Source organism: Sparus aurata, chromosome 14 (genome assembly GCF_900880675.1).
Source record: "Sparus aurata chromosome 14, fSpaAur1.1, whole genome shotgun sequence".
NCBI classification, from domain to species: domain Eukaryota; kingdom Metazoa; phylum Chordata; class Actinopteri; order Spariformes; family Sparidae; genus Sparus; species Sparus aurata.
This window is the reverse complement of record NC_044200.1, coordinates 10,731,791-10,749,904: the sequence shown is the minus strand read 5'-3', so window position 1 is coordinate 10,749,904 and position 18,114 is coordinate 10,731,791. Positions and strand designations below refer to the sequence as shown.

At 42.2% G+C, this 18,114-nt stretch overlaps 1 long non-coding RNA gene across 2 annotated transcripts in view; it reads right to left on the bottom strand.

The window, feature by feature from the left end:
* The window catches only part of LOC115595953 (uncharacterized), a 34,251-nt gene that overhangs the window by 4,646 nt on the left and 11,491 nt on the right, over positions 1-18,114 (bottom strand). For both annotated transcript variants that reach the window (XR_003986830.1, XR_003986829.1), the window contains one exon: positions 3,368-3,498. This is a non-coding gene — a long non-coding RNA (uncharacterized LOC115595953). The remainder of the gene's footprint in view (positions 1-3,367; positions 3,499-18,114) is intronic.

Genomic DNA, 18,114 nt, shown 5'->3' with positions numbered 1-18,114 from the left:
AAAAAAAAAACTACTTTTTTTTATTAAAATACCTTTTACACTTACAAACATTTTTAAATATAATATGTCGTATAATTACTATTATAGACCCAACTATAATAATGTGTAATCGTGTGCATACACACACACACACATACACACACACACAATATGCAGCGTCAAAGCAAGTTATTTGAGAAAAAAGACTTTTTTTATTATGAAGTATCATTAAAGACATGTAAGTTAGCATGTATAAAAAATATATCATGTATAAAAGAGTAAATAACGAACTTATTTTTACACGAGATAAAAATTATAATTTAACGTGATTTATTAACAAAAAACAGCCAAGTGCATTTGAGTAAATATAATCCAAATTAAACATTAAAATATATCCCCTTTGTAAACTAAACAATCTCATTTTAGAGTTTGAAACTGAGGCACGTTTATATATTCATGTGAAAACCACACACACACACACACACACACACACACACACACTCAAGGACTTTGTGTTGCTGAACCCTTACTAAATGAAATGTTAGATTTTCCCACGAACTTTTGTTTCTGCTTCATTTAAATTCTCCCTGCAAAACAAAACCTTATGACTGGCTCACAGTCTCTCACACACTTTCACTCTCACTCGCGCGCACACACACACACACACACACACACACACACACTGAAACAAGAGGAGGTGTAACTGAAATGTTACTGAAAGTACAACAACCAAAACACGTCTCACCTCATTTAGCTTCCTGTTTGCTGCTTAACAAATTAAAAGTCACTTTTTAAGGCGAAGAAGGTGAAGATAAAGCTGTGTGTCACTCAATCTTTAAAACTAACACTTGTCACGTGTGTAAGTCCTCTGACGAATAAACAATATTTTTTTAATTATGTCTGTGTTCGTCTTTGTATTATACTCAAATGCACCTGTATGTGTTTGAGTAAGACTGTGTGGCCATCTGTAGAGAGTGCATTGTGTGTGCATGTGTGCGTGTGTGTGTGAATGCTCAGAGGAGGAGGCTGTGCCCTGCACTCCTTGGGAGAGGCGTGGGAACCCCATTCATCCAAGGAGCCAGGGTTCATTGTGGGGTACATAGCATCAAATGTGTCTGGGTGTTTGCTTATGTGTGTGTGTGTGTGTGTGTGTGTGTGTGTGTGTGTGTCCTGCGTGTCTTGTTTAAGATGTGGTGTGATACTCTTTGTGTTAGCATTCACATTTCCTTTAGTATGGCTGTTCTCTGTTACACATCAAATGGTTGTTTTTAGAAACCAGGCTTGTTGACTCAATTTAGAGGTAAAATCCAAAATTTCTATAGAACGTTTTCTGCTTAAAAAACGCTGCAGGACTTCATTAAGGTCAGACAATTTTTAAACTGCAGGAAATCAACGTTGATTGTATAAAATCCGACAACATACTCCTATAAATTGCCAATTTTTGTACCTAGAAATATATATAAATTCCAATATCTAACCAGGTTTTCCTTTTTTTTTTTTTTTTTAAAGCTTTAGGATAAAATGTTCTTTCCACGACTGTCAATATTGTTAGTAAATTATTCCTAAAAAAAAACAGAGGCGACGGCGCTCAAACACTGCAAAGCGTTTTTTGACGTAAAAGTTCAAAAAACGATCGACAGGTTCCAAGTTATGAAACGAACATTAAAGCGCAATTCTTGACCGATACCCCGAAGGGTGTTTGATCGTGACGAGTGTCACGACTCCGCGCACGCAAATATCACCTTTTATTCCTCGCTGGAAAAAAATTGAAAAAAAGGAAATACAAAAGAAGAGCAATAAAAAATCAAACAACAAAGATCCGCCATTTGTCTCTGCTGCAAGTTTTTACTGCAGCACCTTGTGAGCTGATTGGTGCTCAGCAATGACGTGCTCCTTCTTCTTATGCTGACGTGTTCACTCGTAATATCAGCGGGTTGAGGGTCTCAGAAGAGGGGTTCAGACACACCTAATGCGGGGGAGCGAAGTTAGGGTCTTTCCTGCGGGGGTGACAATGATGGTGGAGCTCGTGCCAGCCTCTGTAGTATGTAACGTAGGACGTAGGTGGGATGACTATAGCTATCGGTGATGACTCACACCGCCTTCACTCCTACCTATTGGTCATGGTAGACTCTGGTGTGCTGAGGTGCTCAACATGAAGCCTAACGACAGGGAATGTGGAAAAAAATTTACGATTTTTCAATTAGCGCTGGTTCAAAAAATTTGATTTATGGCCGATAATTAAAAGATGCCACACCAGAGGGGAGCGAGGGGGGGTGTGGCACATTAGATTTTTTAATCATCTAGAAAATATGATATTGTACTGATAAAATTAGAGCTACTATTTTTCCTCAGGGATAAAGAAGGTGTGATACTAATGCTAATGACAAGTGTAGCCATTATTATTCTTTACAAAGCAAACTGCTCTATTCCAATTCAGTTACACAACCCAAATACAGTGTTTAAGTGAGATTTCTTTTAATTTAACTGATTCTTCAAACCGTATAATCGAATTACAGTGAGAAACATTTTGCTTGTTTACGTGTGCAAAGTAAAATGCCTCAAATGAAAACGAAGGCCTATATTTGAGCCATTTTAGTTAAAGAACATAATAAAATGAATGTTCGAAAGGCCTGTTCGAGCTATATCAACGCTACATGTGGCCACGTGTCACCAATGACCCATTTTCAAATGTTTAACCGTCTATTACAAACCATAAACCCCGCACATATTCACAGAGACGAGGTTTTAATGACAAAAACTCGTTATGAGAATCGCGGTTAATAGTTTTCTGATAGCTGACCAGGAGAGAAAAGGGGAGAGAGACAGAGGGATAGACTGATAGAGGGAGACAGAGGGAGAGAGAGAGGGAGAGGGAGCGTTGTGGTGGGGCTCGGCCTTGTGCAGCAGGCCTTGTCTGGCCCTCGGCCCAACATTACAGCACTAGTCCCTCTCTGCTCCCTCCAAAACCGTCTCTCTTTCACACACACAAAAGGCCGACCTGGAGTGCGAAACTGCAGGTAGGAACGCACCAGAGGAGAGATTAGCTCAGATTCGTCGGAAATTCAAAGACCGTGCCACGTTTCCCCCCCTTGGTTCACCTACATTCAGTTAAGCCTCCTCTCTCTGGATAGTCCTGTCGCCCTGAAGGAAACAACACCCAGACTTCCACACAGCAACATGGAGTTCGGGTCGAAAACGACAACGCTGTAGCGCGGCTTTCATCTTAGTGTTTCGTCGGTTTTGTCAAAAGAAAACCCCTGCATGTGTGCATGCTTCACATACACAGGCATACATGTACACACACACACACACACATACACACACACACACACACGCACACACACACACACACACTTACCTCCACACCCACACACACTCCATGACTTACCACTGAGACTTTGAGGCAACTGGCACGCAAACCGCAGTCAGTCGGCTATCCGGGATAAAGCGCTGAGATCTCCGCCGCTCATTGTGCTGGATTCCCTCCGTCGCTGTACGCAGCATGTCCACATATCCTCTCTGTAGAGAAGGGCAGAGAAGGAGCTCGGATTCAGTCACACAGCTCTGCACTCCCTGCAAGGAGTAGGCGGGCACGCCAACGAGAGACCCATTCAGAGTCCCACAAAGTGCCAGCCTCCCTGTCTGCCTCAACGCCTTGTCTATATGTCTGTCTGCCCATCTGTCTGGCCCTCTGTCTGGGCTTAACCCTGTCAATCTGGCCACCTTACCCCAAACCCGACTCTACGCCTCAGGCAACCCGCCTCACCTCAGCTAACTTGCTTTCTAATATTTGCAAACCGGCTCCCCTCGCTCTCCCCTGTCTGCCACCTCCTAGTCTGAGACTGTCAGGGCCCGCCACAATAAGGAGGCCATGTGGGTTTCCCATGGAGTCGCGTGTTCCTCCCGTCTGGCAGTTAACAAGGCTTTGAATGAGGAATGTTAGCAAACAGAGCCGCTGAATGTCGGGTGAATGCTAAGCCAGGCAGCCAGTCAGATTGCAGCACTGGCCCGGGCATATGAATAATGCAGAAGACTTGCAGGGAGGAGAGGAGGCAAGGTTCCGCCTCCCACTGCCCCTTCCCAACTCCACCCGCCCCTCCTTCTTTTCCCCGCTCGAAACTCAAATGCCTTCACGGGAGAAAGAGAGCAGAGAAGGGGGGAAAGAGAGGACTCTAGATCTCTGCTGCTGCTTCTCGCTCAAGCAAAGAAAAAAAAAAAAAAGGTCCCGAGAATAGTTACACATGCATACACGTTATTACTACAAATCAGTTCTTGAAACGTGCCACTTTTTGCCTGCCGCTGGGAACTATCTCACTCTTTTTTGGCTTTTTGTGTCTTTTGTTTGGAATTGGCACCTGTCCCAGAAAAAGCCCCGTCGCTGCTCCGCCCTCATGCTCCCCTTTCAGTGGAGACGGCCCATGAGAGAGTGAGAGAGAGAGAGAGCAAGAGAGAGAGAGCAAGAGAGAGGGAGAGAGGGGAGAGAGAGAGAGGGGGAGAGCGTGAGGAAGAGAGGGTGGGGCAGAAAACCCAAAAGAGGGAGAGGTTTAGAGATGGAAAGGGTGAGGAAGGAGGAGGGTGAAGGAGATAAGAGCACAGGAAAATACACGAGAAATCATCTGTTGAAATCACGATACATGCGAAGGTAACATGAAATCAGGCAGCTGCTCAAACAACATGCTCAAAAAACAAAACCGCCGTCTTCGTCCTCAGCTTCAGGGAGGACTCACGAGAAAAGGAAGCATGGCGAGCAATCAAGAAGCACGTGCTCGAAAAGCCTTTCGCATCATGGTCGGGAACAAACCAAAAAAAACCCTGATTCTCACCCGTTCAGTTTAACTCTACCGACAACACCCCAAAAGCAGCAAAAAAAACGAACCAAAATGCACTTGATCAGCGCCCGCTGGGTGAAGAAAAACGGGGGTCCCGGAAAAACGTCTTCACAAATGGCGCAGCAATGTCGAAGTAGGAGTAATGCAAAGCCACTTGTTGCATGATATTGAGGAGCAGATCTTGCAGAGAGAGCAGGCAGAGGGTTAAAATCCTGGGACTGGGAGTAGTAAAAAATCCCTCCCTCTTTTGGCACAGACTAGCTAAAGGGGAGGGCCCGCCTGTAGAAATAGCAGCAGAGCGTTTTTCCCCTCTCTTTTTTTTCAGAGCTGCAGCGTCCTAGTCTACCCTCTCGCATGTGGCCGGGACCCAGGGAGAGAGGAGGAGGAGAGCGATGGATAGAAAAAGAAGCGAGAGCCGGGAGGGGAGGGGGCGAGAGAGGGAGGGGCGAAGAGCTGTGAGTGGAGGAGAACGGGCTCAGCTGATGATGAAACAGGGACGTGTGGGAGTGCGTGCACACTGCGCGTTTTCATCACCGGCACGACGTGCGCGTGCACAAGGCGGGGTAGGGAGGGAGCTGAAGGGAGGAAGGCAGGAAGGGGGGGGCACAGTGCACTTCTCCTGAGGAGGAGAGTCACAGCAAACACTCACAAATGATTAAAGGATTCTGAGACAACTTGCAACACCTGACTTTGAGATTGGTGGAAAAGATTAACGATTGATCTTTTCATTTCACAGCTATTTCCAGTTTAATATCAGACGTTTGTCTTTGACTTAGTTGTCCTTCATCATAAAAACTTCCAGGGAGTGGATGGAAGCCATGGCATCCCCCCAATAAAGGCCGAAAAAGTAAATTCTGGCGCAATCGCTGATGGATTTGGCCACGATCTCTTCTTCTATTTCTCGACCATGGACACGTTAATGAGTCAAAAAGCGACGTTGACTGTGTTGGCACGTAATCAAAGCCAGATAAGCACCTGGGTGCGACCGCCTTGCCTTGATTGCAACAGCGAACCGTGCTGTAAAACCCTCTAATATTTACCGCAGTGCGCCCGCCATGTGCCATTACTAGGCCACCCTCGCCTTACTGCGATCTGCAGTAGCAGCGGCGCTCCTGCGTGCGGATAAGGAGAAGAGAAATGTCGGGCAGCAACCGAACGATAAAATGGACTCTGCTGATGACTCCGCTCGTGTCCTGCACCCTCCTTCCCCCTCCGCCTCCCCTTTAGTGTCCAGCCTATTCTGTCTCCCACCCTTTCTTGTCCTTTCAGTAGCACTGTTATAGCCTACAGTAATAAACAGCCTTGCTCTGAACAGCTAGTGTTAATTTAAGCCTGCATGAGGAGGATCTTTTTTAGGGGTTTTTTGTGCCAGATACCACCCCTGCTGTCTTTCTCTCTCCCCGCGTCTCATGCACACCTACCAACCTCTGCATTAGCCTGCTGAAGGTTACTCACACCCGTCCGGTTTCCACCCGACTTCCCTCCCCTCTCGCTCTGGCCAAAGTGCTGTAATGCCCCTTTAGCTGTTTGCAACAGATTCCCCCATGGCAAAAAAACAACTTCCTCTCTTTTGGACGCCATTCCCCTCCCCTCCAGTCGTCTCTTTCCCAAAAGAAACCCAGAACTCAACACAGGCAAAATTTTTTCCCCTCCTCTCTCCCCAAAGTAGCAGCCGCACAAAAGAGAGGGGAAAAAGGGAAAACTGTCCAAAGAAACGACAGATCTCACATCATGGAGCACGGCTAGCTGGTCTTGATTTCAAGCTGTCTTTATTGCTCAGGCAGAGTCTAAAGGGTAATTGTGCACATTTACACAAATGAAGGTGGGAAAGCCTCCATATTCACGCGCAACCATTTTCTCATATGTGCGTTTTCGGAGAAGCACACGAAGACCAGAGCGAGTATGAAGCTACTGAACAGCAAACTAATATGGCCGCTTGGTTAGTTGCAGCCTCTCCTACCTCCTCACTCTCAGTCCTGGAGGCTGAAAGAAAAGGCGTTACGCTGCTGTGAGTGTTTCTTCCTCAGAGGACGGACCCAAAGAGAGAGAGAGACGGAGAGACAGAGAGTGAGTGCACTTGTCTTGCCTAACTCTGCTCAGCTTTCCAGTCTCAAATGAAACTCAGATTCCCTGTTTTCTGCTGCACCATCCGCATATGAAAAACACACACAATGCACGAACACAGAACAAAAAAAAACTTCCCAGTCATGAAGAACGAGCACGAGTAAGACAGAAACCAGGCGCTTAAAGTGAGTGATTTCAGCGTACTTTTATCAAGAAACAAAGTCACCCGTGCCCCTCGATGAGGAAAAACCGATCGGGGACCAAACAGTCATCGGATTGAACCGTGTGACGTCACATCTCGCCACGTCTATGAACCAATTGCAATCGCAGCGAGCATAAAACGCCACTACGGCTGCATACTGAATATAAATCTAACAATAGTGTAAACAAACGTGTGTTTGGTCAGCAATTTGAAGAGTCCCTCAGCCCTCCTCTTCTATCTGAGACACTGTTGCTGCTAGTCAGTTGTTTACCATCTAACATGTGGCAGGAATTCAAAAAACTTGGCAGAGCCTGTTGCACCGTACGTCGTGGAGAGTTCACTTGAGGATACGACTCTGGTTTTGGCTCAGCTGCCAACTTCTGACACTGTAGCCCTCTGCGCGGCCTCGCCCCTGCAGGAGCGGCCTGCGTAATGCTGCCATTGATGAAACTCCAATATTAACAACCTCATTTATGACACCTCAAAGACTCCACGACCACAGACTTTTTTTCATCAAGCCCCTTCACCTCCAGGTTAAATGCAAGCCACGCTCTGCCCCACCACACATTTATTGTCAGTGTGTAAAAAGCATGTTGCATTGCTGATATTTGATAAGCATGTAAATCGTATTCAAAGCATATACCAGCTGAAAACAGCAGAAGAGGGAAGAACAGAGGCTGCAGTGAAGTGATTAAGCTTCAGCGAATCTTCCACATCTGCAAAAAATCAAAAAGGTGCAAACGGGATAATCTAATAAGAAAACACAATCAAATTAACCGACCGCACTCAATGTGTCAATGATGCACAACTCATGTCGCCGCTGTGCAACATGGCAGTGAATGCCTCACACTCAAAGTGAGATACAGCTCATTCAGGGTCTTAAACAATAAAGTTGTTGTGTGGTGTTGTCGAACGCGGGTGCCTTCACATCCTTATGAATCATCAGAAAACACAACCAATCAGCATACATAGATGAAATTTATAACATACTGCAACACAGGCAGAACTTGAAAATAATGTTAACCGGTGGCAAATACCTGGGGGAAAAAAATATGCCGAATAAATACAGAAAAATCACAACATGAATTGTAATCAAATAACCAGTGATTTGTTAATTACGGGCACTAGATAAGATTTGTGAAAAAACGCTGTTCTCTTCAAGCAAGCTCTTCATTAGCGGCAGCAGAATAAAATTGTTTAAAATGTATAATCTTTTTTCTGCACCTAAAATTATATTTCTTCAATGCATTAGTCGCAGCTTTAAGTCAGCAGTGAATAAAAAGCAATGAAATAAGTAGAACCACCTGGGAATGCCAGTAAAAAGAGACGTGACCCTCACTGAAGTAGTTACTTCTCTGAATTCATGAGTTATTGTAATTAAATGCCAGAGTTCAGGTCTTATTTACAAGCTTCAGACCTTGTCCTTAATGGCAATAACTCACACATATAACCCCCGCTTGTATTTTCACCCTATAAGTTACAGCCATCTATACATTCACACTCCGGCGAGCACACACATACGCGTTCTTCTCTCTGCGGTGACCAGTGCGGAGCGCCGGCTCCCTCTACAAGGTGGTCTGCTGAGGGGCCCCTCGGCAGCACGCGCCTCGACAACTTCTCTATTACAGCTGTGACCCCTAAGGTCAGCCTCTGAAGGGTTCTGAACAAAGGCCACGACCCCAGGGTCAGAAGTGTAACGCCGGGGGCAGGCCGGGGCCCCACGGCAAAGGAAGCGTGCTGTTTGCTTTGAAAGGTAAGGATCACTAACACAGAGGCCTAATAAGGATTAAGGGGCCATCTCCTTTGGGATGTCACTCTGGGGCCTCATACATCAGTCTCTATTAACCTTCATGACCCCCGGCGGCCATTATGAGGCTACGGGTCACAGTCGCTCACGCTGCGGAGCTGTAAAACCTAACGTCGCATGCAACCTCTCACACGGGTGTTGCTGATTACATGGACAAGTTGTTCTAAGGGGTTAACAGCTTCTCAAATAGGACACAGTCTTCCTATAGCGGAGTTCTGCCTGTCCAGGTTAATTTCCTCTTGTTGCAGTAAAGGGCAGATCACAGTTTTTTAGGGAGGAACTTTAAGGTAAAAAGTTGAGTTATCAGCCATCAGATCAGCTTTCTTTGTGATAAAAACAAAAGCCTGACAGATCATATAGAAAAAAAAAAAATCTATAAATCATATTCAAGCGTTACAATTTATTTTTTTTACTTTGATAACGAGCCGAGGAGAGTTTGGTCAAACTTCGATAAAAGCAGGTGAGCAAGAACAGAGAGGGAGAATCACAAAATGGAGGACAGGAGGAGACAACATGGCGGCCTGAGTGATGCAGTCACTCACACATTGCTTATAACTTGCCAAATCGCTGCAAAAATGTCGGACATCGTACGACATATGGCTATATGAGAAACAAGGTTATTTTTCAACAAATTTCGAAACAAAAGTGTGCAATGACTCGACTGTAGGAAACATACAAGAGAATTCCTTTAGTTACTTTGAGACTGAAGAGAAACAGAGGTTAACTCTCTGTAGTCTGTCGAGGATTAGGGACGATATGAGCGTATATGCTGAGCGCTTTTTATTCGCAATGATGTGTTCATATTAAATTCCTTGATTTCTTCTTTTTGCTCAAAATATACACAGGCAAAATAAATGCAAATACAGTATTTCTAAATTGTTTCAAAGTTTATAAAGCATATGTAATGTAATTATTTCAAGCAAGAATGAGAGAAGATACGATCTGAAGTATTATAGCACTCTGTCTTTCTATAATTGACATATTTTGAATACGTGCCAATACATTTGTCCAAAAAAATCAACCACAGAGAAACCAAATATCTATATAATTTATATTAATTAATATATATACGCAAATATTAATGACATGTATAACGGTATAATTAGCAAACAGTGAAAACAAAAGCAACATTGTGAGTCATTGGTAAGGTAATGTGAGCCAGTGTAACCAGCATTCAGTGCAGGAAAAAGGAGACAAATTCAGTCAGAGATCGAAATGTTTTGGTTTTCTGATCAGGATAATTAAAAAAAAAACATTACTGAATTTATGAAAATGTGAATTTATTAATGTATTACAGGACTTTATTTAAAAGAAATGTTGGAAACTTCATTTAAAATTTTTGACTGACCTATTTAGATTAAAGAAAAGAAGGTGTTACATTTTTTTTAAGAAGAGAGGAACTTTCATTTCTGAAAAAGATTGTGTACATTTCAACAACGAAATGATGATCGTTTTGTTTTTCCTGCATTCTGCATGGAAGGATTTTCTAATCAATTTAACTTTGACCTCTTTTTCTTTAAGTTAACTTTGGAGAGTAATGAAGCAAAGTTAAAAAACAAAGTGCACTTTCTTCTAACAAAGCTTCACCATGACTAAATGATATTAAAATAAAACATTATAAATATTGTGCAAAAATAAAATTAGGGCAATTTTATAAACTACACAAGCCTCAGTTTCTGTTGGAAAGACTTCAAAATGAATTAAATGTTTCTCTCTCAGATTGTGCAATTACGAGTGTATTAACATGACTGTTATCCAGCATGTAAAACATGTGCATATGAAACTTAAAACCTCTTTTGAAAGGTTTAATATTAACAATAAATTATAACTGTCAAGAAAACGAGTGGTCATCTACGTGTACAAAAATCCTTCGAGATTCAGACCGTTCAGACATTTTGAATGTGTAACTTTAAAAAGCTTCCTTTTCAACTGTAGCTACGCCTCAATCTTGTTTTTCACTTTCACACTTTAACTTTTAGTATTAAACACATGTAATCATTTTATAAACTATATAAAAATGATTTTTTTTTTGTTTGCTTTTGTATAACAAATGTTCAAAAGAACCCTCCTGCAGCTGACTCAATCTGTAAATAAACAAAGAGGTACAAGCCTGCCTGCAAGGTCAGAAAACCATTCTCGAGTGTTTTCTGAAGGCAGTTCACACTTATCAAGGGCACCAATAGAGCACTTTGATTCTAACGTATTTCCTTGATAATCATTAAGCCACTCACCTCTGAAAACCGAGCTTCTCTGTGTGGAAGGAGCCCATTCGGCAGCAGAGCCGAGCAGAGCAAAGGTTGGAAAAGAGGAAAGATGAAATGGACCCTGCGCTCTCTTCATACTACTGTCCTAAACAGCTTTTAAAACAGCAAAACAGACAAATCCCAAACAAGCAGCACTTTGACAGCTTCACAGCTCGTCCCTTTTCTGCAGCTCTTCTCTCATTAAAGTAAGGGCAGTGCGTTGGGAGAATCAGCGTCCTACTTTCAGTTAACCATGAGACTCCCCTCTCTAGGTCATTTTCTAACTGCCAGGTTTATTAGAAAAGTTTGGGTTCTAATTTAGCAAACAGAAAACGCTGTTCATCTCGAGGACATTAAAAAAAAATGTAATTACAGAGAATTATTATCCAGGGAACAAAGAAATGCCACTCTGATCCCTGACAAAATATGACTATTTTCTCTAATTTGTAATAACACTCGAGCATGGCAAAATTTAATTTACAACAAAAGTGATGCTGTAATTCTTGATACCTTGACATTATCCAAGCATGCATTAAAAGGAGCTTCATTGTGATTCATCGAAATACTCTGCGGTGCTGGATGACACAGGAAAAATGCTCCGAATGTGAAGTCAACGACACTTCAGCTCAAACATTTAGATCATTTTTCGACACATTCTTCCTCTGGAATAAATTGTTATAAATAATGCAAAAAAACAAACAAAGGAGGATTACAGACAAAAAAGACACATCAGAAATTGATTTTCAGATGCTTTCTTTTCCTTTTTTTTCTTACTTACCCCTCTTCTCCCCCTCCTCCTAACACAAACACACACACACCTCTCCTGATACTCTGCTCACATTTCGGGGTCCATCCCGCATTAATAAATTATTATTTTTGCGGCTCTTATCAAACATCAGCTCACAAGAAGGTCTCTGGTGTTCTCAGGGAGTGGTACCACCTCTTAAAGGGTTTCGGACCTGCTGTTGTTTCTAGTATAGTGCCACGTCACAGAGCCACTGCAGCCTGGATGGGCCTGCGTGACCTGGCTCGGCCCAGATAGGAGCCCTTCGCACCCCAGCCCCCATCGGGACCATACACCCACATTTCATACAGGGATAGTTTCTGGTAGACTCGTGTGTGTGTGCGTGTGTGTGCGCATGATGTGAATTTTTATTTTAACTGCAAACTCTCTGTACTTCCTGTGATTTCCGCTCTGTTCTCTCGTTGTCTCTAAAAATCGTACATTTGTCTGTTTGAGTGACAGCATGTTTGTCTTCAGTTCAGCTGACTAAGGGTTCAGGAACGTTTCAAAGAGAGTGTTTGTTTCATTTCATATCAAGCACGAGTCCGCGCAGAAATTATTCCCCGCGTCACACATGCACACAAACATGCACACGCACGTCTGGAGTTGTCTGGGTTACACAACGTAACACGAGGAGTGCGAGTAGGTCGGCATGAAACCAACTATATCTATTTTTGTGAGCAGGGAATTCACAAGAAAGGATTCTGAATTTAGAAAAGAATTTGTATCTTTTTCTTATTGCTGGTTTACAGCTATTTAAAAAGGGGAATATTCCCAGAGAGAGAATGTTTGTGTGTGTGTGTGTGTGTGTGTGTGTGTGTGTGTGTGTGTGTGTGTGTGTGTGTGTGTGTGTATGTGTGTGTGAATGACTTAATGATCTACTCAAGGACGTCCACGTAGCACGCTAAAAATTGAAAAATGAAGAGTGCTAATAGGTCGGAGCATCTCCTAACTGCGGCAGCCGTCGAGTCTTGATGCTCGTGATTTATCTTTAATTGGATTTTACAGAGGGGTCTCCCAGCGGGAGTCGGCGGTCTCATTTCTCAACTGTCCCTAAAACTTTATGCAAAACGCACAGACAAATAAGCAAAGTTGGTCTGGCAGGGAAAGGGATAATGCAATTAAAGCTGAAATGGGAAACCAACCTACATCTGACCTGCATAAATGCTGTTTGTAAATCTATACAGCAGCACAGGAAATATTCATCTGCATATTTTTACATATATTTCATGCGAAAACGTTTTCTTGTTGTTTTGTTCTCTGGTCTTTCCCTATTCACGGCTGACCTCAATATTAACCCCAAATCATTGTTAAAAATGAAGCCCTGATCCAATTCTTCAAACAATGTATATCATTCATTTTGCTTTAACAAAGTTTTGCCTGAATAACAACAAACATGTCAAAGAAGTCATTTTTAATAAACAAGAGTCGTCAAACATTATACTAGAATTATACTTTTCTTTTTAGAAATAGTTCCTGGGGAGTTTTCTTTTTTTTTTTTTATAGCAAAATGTCCACAGAAAACACCAAACACATAACTCACATGAACCAGTACTCTAGCTCTAACTTTAAATCAAGTGTTGCTTTTTTTCCTTAAAGTATTAACTCACTGTGATCTCTACTGCAGTGTGCAGTCTAGTGAGAGGGGAAAAGAGACGCTGGCTCTCAGGGGTTAAGATGCTAGCAGTCATGTGCCTGTCGGCTGCAACAAAAGCCTGCCTATGTAGGGTGCATACAGATGGAGCAAGCTCCTTTGTGTGCAGTGTTTCACACGTCGCAGCCTCGGAGCTGCCAGGTCTGGCTCTCTGGGCCTGGCCACGGGCCTAGCTAGCAGCTTGTAGCACCTGACGCTGGGCTCTCACTTCTTTGCTTTTCTTTGCTGAAAGTTTTTTGAAAGATAATGGAACAGAAGTCCAAATAGTGGGTCGCACAGCTCAACACAAACAATCGAAACAAAATACAGCACAGCAGAGCATGGTGCTGTGGCCAGGCGGGCTCAGATCAGCATGACAGGAGCAATTGTAAGCATGCCTCCCACTCAGGTCTGCCACAAAATATTTGATTTTTCCCTCCTCTGCAGTCTGTCAAATACTCCTGTAAAATACTCTTCAATGTGCTGATATGTATACAACTGGTGCATGTTTAGTCATGTGTACAGTTGTGCATGATGTGTACATAGTTTTGTATCCTACTATATACACTGTGTCTGTATATTCTGCTATATTTATGCTACGCGCGCCAAGTCTCCAAGGCTAGTTCCTTATAGTGTGCATGTTGGTGTACACAGTGATTAAACTAGCTAATGTCAGGAACACGCTTTAGAACAGGGAGGACAGACTTTCACAAGCAAGAAACTTGTTGGTTTGAAAATTTATTTTTCTCTAAAAGAATTATTCATCTGCCCTTAATGCTGAATCATATTTTTTTTATTATTATTGTATTGATACAGTCTATTTGGTGTTAAGGGCATACATACAATGTGTAATCTACAAATTCTTATACACACTGAAAAGTATTTATTTCTTAAGCTTTATATGGTCAATTTAATACTTTCAATACAGAGGAGTTTATTCCATTGTGGAATTCATAAATCAGGATTCTGCTATTGATGCAAACAAATCCAAAACCATACAGCTTCAATGATGTGTTGCAAAAGAAAATCCTCACTCCTTTTCCAGTATTTAAACCACACAAAGACTTGACTTTGAATAGGGCATTAAGCATTAAGGTTCATTCTGAAAAATACAGTAAATACTAAAAAATCCCTCAGCTCATTGTCACTGTGAATGCCAATTGTGTTCTATGCTGTTAGTTGAAGGTTGTTACATTATTGATAAAACCACAGTTAGTAGAACGAGTGACAGAAGAAGCTGGGGATGATTGAGTGATATCATCCTATTTAAAAAAAAAAAAACGAAGACTACGGTTTCACAGTATGTTGACTCATGACGTACTGAGGTGGAGTGAGTGGGAGGAGGGGGTCACTGTTCTGCCCGAGGACCCTTCAGCAGCACACCAAGCTGTAAGGAGGATGCAGTCTTTGACATTTTAAATGCAGGACAATCTCTCTGAGCACTAGGACAACCTGCTGTACTTTAACCCACATAAAGTGGATTGAAATGCTGTAGTGGAACCGTATTAATCTATTATTTCAAGTGCACTAAGTAAACTTTTTTTTTGGATAGATGAATAACATATAACCATTTAGTCGATAGAAAAATACATGCTCACTGAGTTGTTGGGTTTGGACTGTGAGCGACAGACGCTACACTTCCATAAATGTGAATACAGCTATCCATCCAAAAATCACAATAAATGTTTAATGAGATGAAATTCTCTAGATATCCTCCTCAAATAGACCAACTGGCACAAAAACAACTGTTTTACAATGTCAGGACCAGTACCCGGTGTAATGGTTATCCTAAAAGCACTACAACACAAAGTACCCAGCTAGTATTTTTACTCAAACATATACAAGTATTTGACAATGACTCACTGGATGCATTTACAATTAACATATATTAGAGTGATAGTTTTAAGATTTTTCTCCATGGTAGCAGAGTTATCTCCTTTTAAAGGAGATGAACACTGCAAGCACTGAGCTAGCTTGACATATCTAAGCTAACAGCCTCCATGAGTTTTAAATAGGAATGCTAACAATGCTAGAAAAGTTGGTTTAGTTTGCTTTTAACTACAAAAAACTTTTCAACTTTTTTTCTGTAATGTGTGAAGTTCCCAGAGAGGAGAAGTAACAAACTCCTTCAGCAAAGTGTTACTTTATCTCTTTATAAATGGCACAATGATCATTTATCCTGCCATCACACTTGAGGCTGCTGAGGTGCAATTAGCTCCCACATATCGTCACGTATTGTTCCACACCATGTTACAAATTGTATTAACAGTGTAAATACTACACAAACACACACACACACAGACACACACACGCACGCACGCACACACACACACACACAAACACACACACACACACACACACACACACACTCTCTTTCTGTCACTCAAACAAGCTGCTGCTATAAGTTGTGTGTTAATTAAACCTTTGTCAGTATAGCCTGGAGAGTATTAGCTCCCATTTTCTCACCCTGCTCCCTGCTGTCACCAACCTTGTCCTAAAACACATACACACACGACATGTTTAGGTTACATACTACCAGGACAAGCAGGCCAGGTGCCTGACAACCACAGCGATGGAGCAGACGTGAGGAAAGAGAGAAAAAAAAAAGGTACCCTAGCGTGTTAGTTTTCTGCCAGGGAGTCCCTATTGACCTGTTAAACCTTTGTGACTGGAACAAATGCAAATGGCGCTGACTTGTTCACACAAAATACTAAAGGCCCATTCAAATGAGGCCCCAGGCCACAATGCAGCAGTGGCCGAGCACTCTGTGGAGGCAGGGCAGCCCCCAGTCTGAGAGAGAGAGAGACAGAGACGGAGATTCTTTTAGGCACAGTTCATTCTGGTTGTCTGGTGGAGAGCAACCATCCACTCTCATTGCTTCTCCTTCATGAACACAGACATACAAGATAACGTTACCTTAAACCTCTGTAGTAATTCCGCCCTGCCTCAACTGCAAACACTGTTGCACTGCCATGAACTTTACCCCATAATTACCTTGAATGTAATACTTTGTAATTGGATGCCAGTGGCCCTGAACGTCCCTGTTATCAAGCACGACACCAGTCATGCCTGATAATCATTCACTGCTTAATCCACCTTAGAATATCCACCTGAATATCAAATCCTTCTTTTTAATTCTGTCCAGGGTGTAGAATAGTAAACCGAGAGAGAGGAAAGAGAGATAAGATCGAATGAAAGAAGCAGAGAAATACATGGATGTGATCTCAGATAGAGTGTGCTGCTAAACGTTCAACCTCTGTAGCACCATATGTGCAAAAAAAAGGCAACACAGCCCTGTTATTCATTTTTAAAATAATTTTTCAGCTACATGTTTTGCAGCTGTTAAGTTTCCTACTATTTTAATAAAAGTGCTTGTGACATTTCAAATGTGGCTTCGACTTACAACTGAACATTTAGCCGACTTTGTGCAAAACACCAAGATACGATCTAATGCCTGACAACTCAGTCGAGGTTTTTCATAATGAGAGTACAAGCATTTCAAACTGAGCCACAACTGGGACAACTCAATTACAAAAACAAAATTCTTCTGCATATAAACGTAGTCAATGAAAATTAAAGCATTCAAGGCACTGTGGGAGGCTTTCGGATGAAAACATCTATCAAAATGGCAAACAAAGCACCTTTAAATGAAATATGACTTTCTACATTAGAGAGACTCACTTGATTGTAAATATGACACACGTTTCTCTAAAAGACTTCCCAAAAGAATAAGCTGTGTTTTAACAGTATACAGCACAGTAGACCCTTGATAGTCATGGAGGGCTTTCTTGTTCCATCTCTTCTCTCCAAATAAGAGATTAGTCGGAGCCTGAGGATGGCTCTCACTAGCACATCTGGAGAACACCTGATCCGAGGCACGCTGCCTACTGGACCTCCACTAAACTGGTTATATCAAATGAAGGGTTTTATTTCTAAAGCAGGGAAAAGGTGGGAGGCAAACCAACCACCATAAGTCCTTTTATATATCTCCTTAGTTTTCCACACAAAAAAATGTGAGGAGACAAAATTCATATCATTAATTTGAAGTATAAAATATACAATTTCTGAAGTTGCATTAAGTTTCATCAATATTTCTGACTAAATTTTTACATTTGTAATTGAATAAAGGGTTTTGTCCGGATTCACATGCTTTGTATATTTAAAGAAAAGGAAAGTAACTCTCGTATTTTGGATATCTAATTTAATATTGTAGATATGCAGTATGAAACTGTCTGAAGTACTAACCTCCATGTGTCACAATGTCGGCCCATTCCTAGTCTCACGTTTTCCTTGGCTGCTTTTTTCCCCTGCTATGTACCAACTCTCCTTTCATGTTAGATCGTACCCCTCCCACTCTCTGTGCAGTATCCTCTGTGTTCCCTGCATTCCCAATCACCTGACCTCCCCTGCCCACCTGTACACCTCTTCCCATATTAATATCATCCCAGTCGCGTATCAATATACAAGTTCTATCCAGCACCCTTCCTCTGCCTGCCTGAGTTTTTTAATACTTTTATGGAGAGCATGTTTGCCAATCAGCTGTGACTGGCAGAGAGCCCCAAGCCAAGCTAAG